Below are 13,221 nucleotides of genomic sequence, written 5' to 3' on the forward strand. Positions count from 1 at the left end.
ATGCGTAGGAACGTTTGTAGCTAATTTGTAGGAAAAAATTACCCAATTAACTTGTAGGTAATTACTTGGTTTTCTAGTAGTGTTTACATGAAAAGTGAACGAACTCAGATCATTGTTTCTGATATTGCTGGGGTCGTTATTGTCACCTACCTCCTTTACAATCTAGTAATGTCCAAGGGGCTCACATGGGTGTTCTGTATGTATGGCGTGCCACTGCTCATTGTAAACACTTCACTTATTTGTGTTACATTCTTGCATCACACGCACTCTTCATTGACCCACTATGGTTCAACAAAATGGGATTAGATGAGGGGAGCTCTTAGTGTTATCGATAGAGTTGATGGGATCTTGAACATAACAGGCCACAACATCACTAATACTCACGTTACCGATCATTTATTCCCGAAAATACCTCATTATCATGCAATGGAAGCCACGAGAGCAATCAAGCCCATATTGAAAGACTATTACAGGCTTGATGACACACCGATTTTGAAAGCCTTATACAAAGAAGCAAAAGAATGCATATATGCTAAATCAGATGATAATGAAGAGGCCAAGGGTGTCTTCTGGTTTGACAATAAGTTTTAATCACGAGAGATTGTATAATTGTATTTTCCAAATAAGAAGTCGAAGTCTATTGCTTAGTAATTTTAGATTTGTGTTTGTTTTGATGTTGGGGGCAAGGCTAATCTATTAGTGTAATGACCCAAAAATCAGGGGTAAACATTTCATTTTTAATATAACCCAAAAATAGATATCATTTATTTTAATAATTCCAAATCATTGTTAATTAAAACCTCGACACCGTTTATTCAAAACATTTGAAATCACCATTAAGTAAAACATTTATCAGAGTTCGTCCCTAAATTATTCATTGCATAATTCATAGGTGTGTGCATTGCGATCAATCTGAGCTCTTCATTTCCAAATCAAAGATGCTTGAAACCATCAACAAAACTGTAAGCACGAAGATTAGTAAGTTCCCCAAAGCATACCCACAGACAATCACATACATCATATCATGTAGCTAAACAGCTATACATAACACATAAGCCATGCAAAAACAACACATAAGGAAGCCCTAGAAACCCTCCAGGGTCTTACTCCGGGTGCCATGGGAACCTCCACATGGTCTTAGCTCAATGCCTCGTAAACCCCCCCGTGGTCCTTGACCTAGGATGCCAAGGAGACCCTCCAAGGTCTTACACCTAAGTTCCCCGGGAACCCCCCAAGGTCTTGACCTAGGATGCCAAGGAAACCCTCAATGGTCTTACACTTAAGGGCCTCAGAACCCCCCAAGGTCTTCCATGCAAGTATCACAAAGACCACTAGCATATCACGTACTACAGAATCAATTAACATACCACGTAATCACTAACATACTCCCTATCACATAACCAACTAACATGCCACATAATACAACTTCAGCTAGTGTATCACATATCATAAAATGGGCCGACATTGGTGCCGTAGACCCATTGGTATGGTGCGAAGACTCACATACCACCGCAAGAGCTTTCTGCATGAATTCCTTAGCTGCTGCCCCGACAGCTTCTCGAGCTGTCATTTCATCAAACAATATACCCAATTAGCAATTGGGTCCCATACCATAATCCTTAATCCATGTATGGGGTAATATGGCCATTCTACCCCTGGCCCAGTATGATCCAAACTAAGGTCCAAACCCAAAACAAATGCCCAACACTAAGTGGACTTGCCCAACCCACTAGTTGTGACATCCCCAAAATCACGGCCAGAAAAGACCGATTTTGTTTATGCTTTATAAAAATCAGAGTACTTCATTTTATAAAAAGGTTGCGGAATTTGTTCCCAGAAAAACACGATAAATACGTTATTAAAACATTTTCGAAGAAACGTATTTTTATTCATCTTAAATCGTTTGGGATGTCATCGTTAATACAGAAACATAAGCATAAACAGAACTTACATTTATTTACACTAGTTATCTACATCTCTTTAAATCTCTCAGTGTAAAGTGACTTCATATCAACACCTGTGATATACATAAACTGAGTGGGTCAGGTTGGGAAACCTAGTGAGTACATAGGGTTTTCAACCCACAATAATATACTTGTTATGTTTAATCATCAAACAATTAACCCCATTACCCATCCCTGTTATCTTCTTTACTCTTAAGGATTTAACCTAAGAGTCGTCTATCCTGCATTTATTTATTCCGAAGTCCCTTACTTCCAGGGTTATAGGACTGGCACTAAATCCATAGCTGCCGATGTTAGTTCGTAAAGCACTAATTTCATAGCTGCTATATCCTACTCATCGGGTACTAAATCCATAGCTACCAGCGTTCAACAGGTACTAAGTCCATAGCTACCAATTCCTACAGGTACTAAATCCATAGCTACCAGTGTCTAACTAATAGGTACTAAGTCCATAGCTACCAATTTCTAACAGGTACTAAATCCATAGCTACCAACGTCTGACATGTACTAAGTCCATAGCTACCGGTGTTTGTCCCATAGGCACTAAGTCTATAGCTGCCAATGTATACTCACGTCATCTTGTATCTCTCATCATCTATCTACCCATCATCATACCACACATATTTGTACATATAAAATACGTATACAGTTTGAATCCTTTAAAACATGTATAAAACGTTCATCCAACATAAACAACAAGTATTCAGATCATATGCACACATAGTACGTAGTTTATATTAAATACTTCATATCTATGTGTAAGATGAAAGGGACTATGCACTCACAACACGTAAATTATATAATAAATACTTCATATCTATGTGTAAGATGAAAGGGACCATGCACTCACCTGATTAGGTGGTGATTCCGAACTCAGACAACACTTCGTTATCTCAAAACAATTTTCCTCGACAAAACCTAGTATCAATACCACTAGGGTTTAGTTTTTAACGTTAACCACGACTAATTAATAGTCTAGCTATTATTACTATTATATAAGCGTTAAATAACACTCAATATAACTCATAATAATAGCCTAAATAATTATTTTAAGGTCCTAATAATGTTACCATAATTAAATAAAAGCTATATTAAATATAGTATAGGCATAACTCACTTACAATGGGTTTTTATTAAAAACCGGGCTTCGTTGGAGCAGCGTTTCCGAGCCGAAAGCTTTTCTTCTCGAAGCCGTCGGGCGCTCCGGGGCTTTCTTCTCGTGATAGGGAGGTTCCGTAGACTTGGGAGGGGTTTAGGGAGGCTATAGAGAAGTTAGAGAGAGAAAGAGAGGCTTATGGTGTGAAGAAAATATGAGGAGTTCACCCTTGTATTTATAGGAGTTTTATAGTAAAGTAGCCTCTAAGCTTCATCCGTAACTTTTGCATACGAGCTCCATTTTTGTCTGTCTTTTTACCGTTGAGATCCTATTAATGAGATCTTCAACTTTCGTTTAGACCTCGTTAGCTAATTCTCATTCTATCTCGGATTTACAAAACTGTATCGAATTCGCCGCGCTCGAAAAGTAGGGACTAAGCTTCGTCCATAACTTTCGCATACAAGCTCCATTTTTGTCTGTCTTTTTACCGTTGAGTTCCTATTAATGAGATCTTCAACTCTCATTTAGACCTCGTTGGCTAATTCTCATTCTATTTCGGATTTAAAAAACTGTATCGAATTCGCCGCGCTCGAAAAGTAGCGACTAAGCTTCGTCTATATCTATCTCATACTATCTCCGTTTTCGATGTTCTTTATATCCATGTGTAGGTAAAAATAATATCTACAACTTTCATTTTGGCTCCGTCGGCTAATTCTCGACCGATCATAAATTTAACAGTAGGAGGCGTTTAGACTGTTAAATGATCGCGCAGAATTCGTAACTCTTTCATACGAACTCCGTTTTCATCCATCATTTTACTGTTGAGTTCCTATTATTGAGATCTTTAACTCTCATTTAGGTCGCATAAGCCAAAAACCGCTCGAACTAAAATTCCAGTTTCGGGCTGTACACTACTAAGCTGAAACTTTGAAAAATCGTAACTTCCTCATACGAAGTCAGATTTGGGCGTTCTTTTTATGGATTTTCTCATTTTAACATACTCTACGACTTTGGTTTAGATAACTAAGGCTAAAAAGTCCTCTATCATAAATTCACTTTTTACGCTTCCCGGTGTCGTGCCGGTTTTGCCGTAAAACTTCGACGGGCCATAACTTCTTCGTTATAACTCAGATTTCGGCGTTCTTTATATGTATGGAAAACTTGTGACATATAATATAACTTGGTTAAAATTATTTATTCTAAATAATCTTTTGCCGAAAAGTCGTTTTCGACCCATATTGCCTCTAAATTGACTTGCCCGGATCTACGGGCGTTACAATTATCTCCCCCTTAGGATGATTACGTCCCGGAATCATCAACGAAACAGGGCTCGTATAATGACTCCATACGTCATCTCTTCATCCTAGGTAATAATTATAACTTCTATATTCCTTCAAGTCTATCTCTTAGACTCATTGACTGTAAGCAGTACTCGATCGTGCACCTGCTCTCTACCTCAGGCTAGACTTCAAATTATGACCTATCATCATGTGATGCACGTTTAGACTTAGGTCTCTTAGAGTTAAATTCTAAAATAGACTATGCCTTCCTTCATGTTCTAATGTGATATAATCACACTTTAACACGTAGCGTTTCTGGCTACCAACTTCTTTAACAACGAACGCGATACTTCTATTGATCACTTTGATTTCAATTGTTTGGTTTTTGTCGGACGCTACATCGAACTTGGTTCCCTGAAACACGCAACATACTCATCGTAGTCGGACTCAATTCGGTACGACCACTAGGGTCGGAAATTAACAATCTTTTTAGTCATTATCGAAACGATGGTATTGACATACTTGAAAAAAAACAGAATCAGTTACTAGCTTCTTGGTAATCCTTGTGACTTTCCCTGATCCAAGTGTGAGTCCTGTGCTTCCGGTAGTATAGGCCTCTACTACCATTCACACCTACTCATACTCGTCAATACTCATCTTCCCTTTCTTCAGGTTCTGAAACTCGTTGTTTAGGTCTATCAGATCTACCTCCGAGCAGTACTGCAGTTTCAGCTGCTCCAAAAACTCTTCCCACAACATCCTTAAGGCTTCTCCTCGTGGCATCGTATCTGCCAATAGCTTCCACCAGCTCAAGACTCCAGCTTTCAGCTGTCTTACTGCGAAGACAGTCTTCTGTTTCTCATTACAGCTGCAGCTCTCAAACACCATCTCCATCTCAGAGATCCAATCCATAATCTCAACCGGCTTCGGGCTTCCTGAGAGACTTGGGGGTTTCTCACCCAAGAAATTCTTGTATATCCACCCATCCTTGTTGTTTCTCCCTTCAGTGCCATCCCTTTTCTCACCTTGAGTCCCTACTTGACTCACTTGGCGGCTGTAGTTCCCTTCCTCTGATTGCTCGGGAACTGGCTCTGTAGGTTCAACATGTACGGTAGGTTCGTCCCTATTAAACATTTGTCTCATTTCTTCCCTTTGTTCAACCAACATAGCCCGAATCATGGCTTGAACTCCAGCCATGGTGACTGGATCAAGCGCAACTTCTTCTACAACAGGTATCTGCTGAACCACTGGGGGTTGGTTCCTATTCCCATTTGCGTTTACGTTTCCGCTACGGGTTCTTGCCATCTTGATCTATACACCGAATAAGGTGAATCTAGATCTTAATTTAGGATTGACGTCTTAAATCATCCTTATCACCCCGAAACGTTTATATGCTAGTTCTAATATCGTAGTTAAATGCTTAGAATCCTAAACATATAAGGCTTCCAGATCCGGTCGGCAACAGACCATAGATCCGAACAAATAACAACATATCATGCGCAAAGCATTTACCACATAAAAGCAATTTAGGCATTATTCCTAAAATAAGCTAGTGCTCACACCTGACAATCATCGCTTAGCATTCTAAGTTTAAGTCTAGAAATAAATCCATATTCCTAGTTCGCTTAAACTAATGCTCTGATACCAACTGTGACATCCCTAAAATCACGGCCAGAAAAGACCGATTTTGTTTATGCTTTATAAAAATCAGAGTACTTCATTTTATAAAAAGGTTGCGGAATTTGTTCCCAGAAAAACATGATAAATACGTTATTAAAACATTTTCGAAGAAACGTATTTTTATTCATCTTAAAACGTTTGGGATGTCATCATTAATACAGAAACATAAGCATAAACAGAACTTACATTTATTTACACTAGTGATCAGTCACAACTGGAAATTTTGTATTATGTAATCTATACACTCAAGTTAATGTGAATCCAAAACTTAAGAACATGATTGACACCTACTAATATGACATCAAAAACTCCAATCAAAGGCCTCATACAAGTACTACAAATAGTCATCAAACAATTGGAGACCCTAGAAGTCCTTGTTTAAGTCCATTTTGGACTAGGACTTCCTTATTGAATCCAAATGGACCAATAAGCTTCCAATTAGACTATCATGGGCTTAGAACCCTAATTGGGCTCTAATTGGACCCACACTAATTTATTTCAACATTTTGGGCCATGTTGGGCCTAGAATGAAATGAATTAAAAGCCTTGATACATGAATAACCTAAACTAGCCCAATAAAAATATAAAAATCCTACCACATTCTTTTAGACTTAAAACATACCCAAATTAACTCTAACATTGGGCTTAGAAGCAAGGGCCCAAAATTTTCCTTTTCCCTTCCAAAAATCTCGGCCCAAGGCCCAAACCCAAGAAAAGGAAGAGAGTTGACTTTGTTTTGCCACTTCATTATTGTCTTTTCGATATCCATGCAACTTATCCCATATCTCCATGCATATCACTTCAAAGGTCATCTCTTCTTCCTCTCCCTCTCACTCTCGGCCGAGGATACACACACACACATCACAAAAATTCAATTCCAATCTCTCTAAGTCTTGAAGAGCATTCCTCCCTCCTCTTTCAAAATTTTCGTGAATCAAGAGCTTCACAAGGAGAATCCATCACCAAAATCATTATCTAGGTAAGTTAATGCTTGGATCCATGCTTTGGACTCTTTCTTGTCTTCAAAAATCTCCTCTTAACTCTCATGAAATCATAAACTTGTGTCTTAGAACTCCATAAACTCGAATTCATCATCAAAGGGTGCTAGAGTGAAACATCACTTCATTTCTTCCATTCTTTCTTCAAAAACCGAATCAACACCCAAGGTGAGCTTCATACCCCCTATTTTCTGTTTTTATGAGTTTTTTTTTTTTGGGGGGGGGGGGGGGAATACAATTGAAAGTGTAGATCTATATGTGTTTTGTATGCTTTGTATGATTTCCATGCTTATATGTGTGCTTTTGTGAGTTATAATGTTGGATTTAGCCATAAAACCCCTCAAAACCAAGATATACCTTATGTTAAATGATTTTAGCCTCTATTATATTTCTACATACTAAGTGTTTCTAGAAAAATAGCTAAGTGGTTTAGTAATAATTTCTTTGGGCTAAAAACACAATTTTTGGACCTAAAATGTGAAAAATACAAAATTAAGGGCCCAAATTGACATATCATGAATTCTGATGGATAAGGTGTGTCAAAACAGTTTCAATAAAACCATTTCTGGAAATATACTCATTTAGAGAACTAAAAACATAAATTTCAAGCTTAATGGGCTAAAAATGACATTTTCGGCCCAATGAGGCCCATTATGCGAAATTTTCTGTTTTGGAGGGCCAAAACTGTGTTTTTCTGTAAAACAGTGGACTATAAGTGTTCCAAGTCCTTTTCAAAGGTTTAAAATGCTTTTTAAATTTAAAAAGGACCAAAGTTGCAAAATTTTACAATTTGGGCCAAAATTGTCAAAATTGCGAAAAAGAAGGGTTATAACCGAGAAAACTTAAATTTCAGGGACTTAAGCTGTTTTCTATGAAAAATATGCTGAAAAATATTAATTTCAATAATTTTTGGTGTTAAAATGTCAAGAAAATTGATTTAAGGACCAAACCGGAAAGTATTTAAATAAAGGGTTGAAAAAGTAAATTTTACAAACAACGAGGGGCTGAAAACAGACAACTTTCAAGGCTAATTCAATACATGCAATTTGACTAAATGATGGCACCGCGACTATCGATGAAATACAATACATTACAACACCAAAAGTCGTTAAACGAATTGGTTCGGTCTCGAACCAATAAAAATCCGAAACTACTAACACGACGACACTATGATACTACGACACTACGATTCATACTAATAACGTTTGGGAATTCAATATACATGCGAGTGTGCACAGACGTCTACGCACCATCTTTAGGCCCCAAAAGTGTAAAATCTTGTTTGTTGAGCCTAGTTAGCCCAATGACCTGATCTTAAGGCCCGAAGACCTCTATCTTACAAAGTGTTGGGTTTTACCGATCCGACACAATGTAAAAGGACTTTCAATGGCCTGTATACTACTGGTCCCCAAGGGTCCTTTGGTATTGCTAGTAGAGTCTACCTTTTTATGCGAGGCGGGTCTGGGACCCCTCGTACCTGTTTATCCCCAACCGGCTAATGGAGTCATCGAGGCCTTCGTGTCCTCTTTCTCTTCGGATGTGGGACTACACGTAGTCAGGGCGGTTGGATAACATGATTAGTACGGACGACGCCTACGGGATCGTTAGTATTGCTATATACTAGTCGTTTGTGTAACGCGCGTTTGTAGCAAATAATCATGCTCAAAAATAATCCAACGTCGCCTGGTATTGATAACTTCACGCGTTGCAATGGTTTCAATGTAAATTCATGTAATTCAAAGAATTAGGAAAACATCGGGTTTTCCTAGGGTTTTTCAATACATACAGATTCGGAATGCATACAATTTTAGTGAACAATTTTTACAAGTATAGAAACAAACAAGCATACCTATAGATCTTCACACCTTTTTGACTATACTATTTTCAGAAAATATCGGATTTTCTGGTGGTTTTCAAACAATACAAAACATTGGATTTCAAACACTACTTATGAACTCACCAACATTTCATATGTTGACGTTTTTCAAAATACTTGTATTATCAGGGAACCAGTGAATCAAAGGAAATCATATTCAGTGATGGCTTGCAGTTTATTTATGTACGAAACGAACAATTTATTTTTGGGAATGTAATGTTTAAACAATGTACTTCATGTAAACTTTACTGGTTGTACTATATTAATGCATGGTGACGAATGTTGTTACGTTTCATATATATAAAATGTTATGGTATTCAATTGAGTCACAACAGCCCCCGGACGTTTCCGCCGTCTGGTTCGGGGGTGTGACAGGTTGGTATCAGAGCTTTGTTTATAGTGAACTAGCATGTCAAGACACACATTGATATGCAACTATAAACCAAAAAGAGGGACTAACATAACTCTGAACAAAACAAGTAAATAAAACACGCTTGCTTGCATTAGGAATAAGGACCTAACGCCGAATCAAACACAATAATGCTGGTATCTCGGTTAATTCGGGACTGTTCTTAGTGATACCAAGGAGTGAATGTAACCTGATCAACTACATTCTCTCCAAAGTAAAACTAACACACATCTCAATGAGATCAGGATGGCTAGGGAACCAAAAATTATACCCTTATCACCAACAAGAGAACGTTTTCTTAGTCTGTACAATAGTCATAGCACCTAGGAATAATGTTAGCATATATACGTACTAGCGCAGACAGCATGGCTGGTTTTCATCACCCTAGAGACCCCTATTTCCCTAATCAGGGAAACAACGGGTGGCTAGAAGAGGAGGAGCCTGAGGAAGAGCCTGAAGAGGAACCTGAGGAAGACCCCGAAGAAGAATCAGACGGGGAACTGGAGGCAGAAGTCGAGGGCGAGCCTGCCGAACCCGAAGAAGACGAAGAGCATTTCGAAGAGGAGCCCGATGATAGCGAAGGGGGTGATTCGGACTCAGGGTCTGAGGTCATCGACCCCCCTTACCCGATCAGGGTGCCTGCTTATCGTGTGGGTCCCACTGGACCTACCCCTCCTTGGGGCATTGATCTTTGGAGATGGAGCAGACATCAGGGACAACGACCCCCGTTTGGCATGTCACATGAGTTCTTTGACCTGAGAGACGGAGGACCGGCTGATCGAGCCCTTCCAGTCATGGTGAAACGGTTACAGAATACGGGCGACCTTGCGCAGGACACTGCTGATCAGGTGCGCCAGTTGAGGACTAGAGTCGAGCGTACGGAGCAGGAGAGGGAAGAACAATAAGAGGAAGGGGCGCCAGGGCCCCGACACCTCCAAGAAGCAGCAGACAGTGGCGGTTAATGCTGTTACCACACCGGTTTTAGCCGCACCACATGCTCCAACCTCAGCCACTTCAAATGCTTCCAGACCTTATTCCGGTAATCTTCCCAAATGCAATAAGTGCGGCCTCCACCATCACGGCGAATGCAGGGAACTCCATTGCACCAATTGCAACCGAAGGGGACACACTTCAAGGTTCTGCAGGACATACCCTCCTCAGAACCAGAGTCAGGGAAACAACCAGAACAACAACAACAACAACTACCGCAATAACAACAACACCAATGCCGGCGGCAATAATGCAGGGCCTAGCCACACCTGCTTCGGGTGTGGAAGGACGGGGCATTTCCGCCGAGATTGCCCTAACAACAACTCAGGAAACAGAGGAGCAGGAAGAATGCTGACTATGGGTCAGAGTGATGCAGTTCAGGACCCCACAGTTGTGACCGGTACGTTCGTCCTAAACCACACTTATGCATGCATCTTATTTGATACTGGAGCGGAGTGAAGTTTCGTGAGCGAGAAGTTTAAACATTTATTAAAGCAACAACCCCAGAAGCTAAATGAAACCTATACGGTGGAAATGGCCAATGGGAAAACTGAATCCACTGGGGAGATCTACATCGGATGTACCCTAACCCTTAACCAGCACGTTTTTCGAATAGACCTAATGCCAGTATCAATTAGGAGTTTCGATGTGATTATCGGCATGGATTGGTTAAGCCCCCACCATGCTGAGATTATGTGCCACGAGAAGGCCGTTCGCCTTCGTCTCCCGAATCACGAAACCCTAGTAATTTACGGAGACAAACCCAGTACGAATCTTCGTCTTATCTCGTGCATCAAAGCACAAAAACATCTGCGAAAGAACAATTTGGCGTTCTTGGCTCGCATAGTGGACAAGACCAAAGAAGAAACTAACATCCAAGATATTCCGGTAGCGTGTGAATTCCCGGACGTGTTTCCTGAAGATCTTCCAGGAGTACCCACAGAGAGACAGGTTGAGTTCCGAATCGACCTTGTTCCAGGAGCGACCCCTCTCGCTAAATCACCATATCGGTTGGCTCCTGCTGAAATGCAGGAATTGTCCAGCCAACTTAGTGAGCTTCTGGACAAGGGATTTATCCGACCTAGCTACTCGCTATGGGGAGCTCTGGTGCTCTTTGTCAAAAAGAAGGACGGATCTTTCAGAATGTGCATCGATTACAGAGAGTTAAATAAACTCACTGTTAAAAACCGCTACCCACTCCCACGAATCGATGATCTATTCGACCAGCTCCAAGGAGCGAGTTATTTTTCTAAAATAGATCTACGGTCCGGATACCACCAACTAAAAGTCCGAGAAGAGGATATTCCTAAAACCGCTTTCCGAACCCGCTACGGACATTATGAATTCGTCGTAATGCCCTTCGGTCTAACAAATGCACCTACTGCATTTATGGACCTAATGAATCGAATCTGTCGACCATTCCTTGACAACTTCGTCATTGTATTTATCGATGACATCCTCGTCTATTCTCGAAGCAAAGAGGAGCATGGCCAACATCTCCGACAAATTCTAGACACTCTGCGATCGGAAAAGCTTTACGCCAAACTCTCCAAGTGCGAGTTCTGGCTCCGGAGTGTGAATTTCCTAGGCCACGTGGTTAGCCAAGACGGAATTCATGTGGACCCCTCTAAGGTCAAAGCTGTGGAAGGATGGGCAACTCCGACTACGCCCACAGAAATTCGTCAGTTCTTAGGCCTACCAGGCTACTATAGGAGATTCATCCAAAACTTCTCTAAGATCGCCAAGCCGCTTACCTTGCTTATGCAAAAGGGCGTGCCATTCAAGTGGATAGACTGACAAGAGATTGCATTTCGAACCTTGAAGCAAGCTCTCTGTAGCGCTCCTGTACTATCTCTACCTGAAGGAACGGAAGATTTTGTAGTCTACTGTGACGCGTCGAATCAGGGCTTAGGTTGCGTTCTCATGCAACGTGGAAGAGTGATAGCATATGCGTCCCGCCAACTAAAGACGCACGAAGTAAATTACACGACCCATGACCTAGAACTGGGAGCCGTGGTCTTTGCTCTAAAAATTTGGAGGCACTACCTGTACGGTACAAAGTGCACCATCTTCACGGACCACAAGAGCCTCCAGCACATCTTGAATCAGAAGGAGCTGAACATGAGACAACGAAGATGGGTGGAATTGCTAAACGACTATGAATGCGAGATCAAGTACCATCCAGGTAAGGCCAACGTGGTAGCTGATGCATTAAGTCGGAAGGAGTACACTAATCGCCATACGAAAACGCACTCGATAACCATTCAATCTCATCTGGCCACTCAGATCGCATCAGTCCAGTCGGAGGCTATGAAAACGGAAAATAGAATTAGCGAGGCATTGCGCGTGATGGAAAGGAACCTAGAAGCAAGAGAGAATGGGGTATACTACTTCATGAACCGTATTTGGGTCCCAAAAATCGGAGGATTTAGGGAGACCGTTATGAAGGAAGCCCACAAGACACGATACTCCATTCATCCCGGTTCCGATAAGATGTATTTGGATATTAAACAACACTATTGGTGGCCTAACATGAAGGCGGAAATCGCGACCTACGTCAGTAAGTGCCTTACGTGCGCCAAAGTAAAGGTGGAATACCAAAAACCCTCAGGATTGTTACAGCAACCGGCAATCCCTGAGTGGAAATGGGAGGGGATTTCTATGGATTTCGTGACCAAGCTACCCAAAACGTCGGATGGATTAGACACCATATGGGTAATAATCGACCGACTGACGAAATCTGCCCATTTCTTGCCAATTAAAGAATCATACAAGATGGAGAGATTGACGCGTTTATACATTCGAGAGATCGTGAGACTCCACGGAATACCAACATCTATCATCTCGGATAGGGACAGTAGGTTCACGTCCCGATTTTGGCAATCACTTCATAAGGCGATGGGAACAAACCTCGATATGAGCACCGCT

The 13,221-nt window shown here is 40.9% G+C and overlaps 1 pseudogene; it reads left to right on the forward strand.

Annotated features, from left to right (window-relative positions):
* On the forward strand, window positions 1-591 carry LOC145010568 (delta(12)-fatty-acid desaturase FAD2-like; annotated as a pseudogene).
* Window positions 592-13,221: the final 12,630 nt, after the last annotated feature.

The sequence above is a fragment of the Lactuca saligna genome, chromosome 8, assembly GCF_052625555.1.
Source record: "Lactuca saligna cultivar CGN05327 chromosome 8, ASM5262555v1, whole genome shotgun sequence".
Classification (NCBI taxonomy): domain Eukaryota; kingdom Viridiplantae; phylum Streptophyta; class Magnoliopsida; order Asterales; family Asteraceae; genus Lactuca; species Lactuca saligna.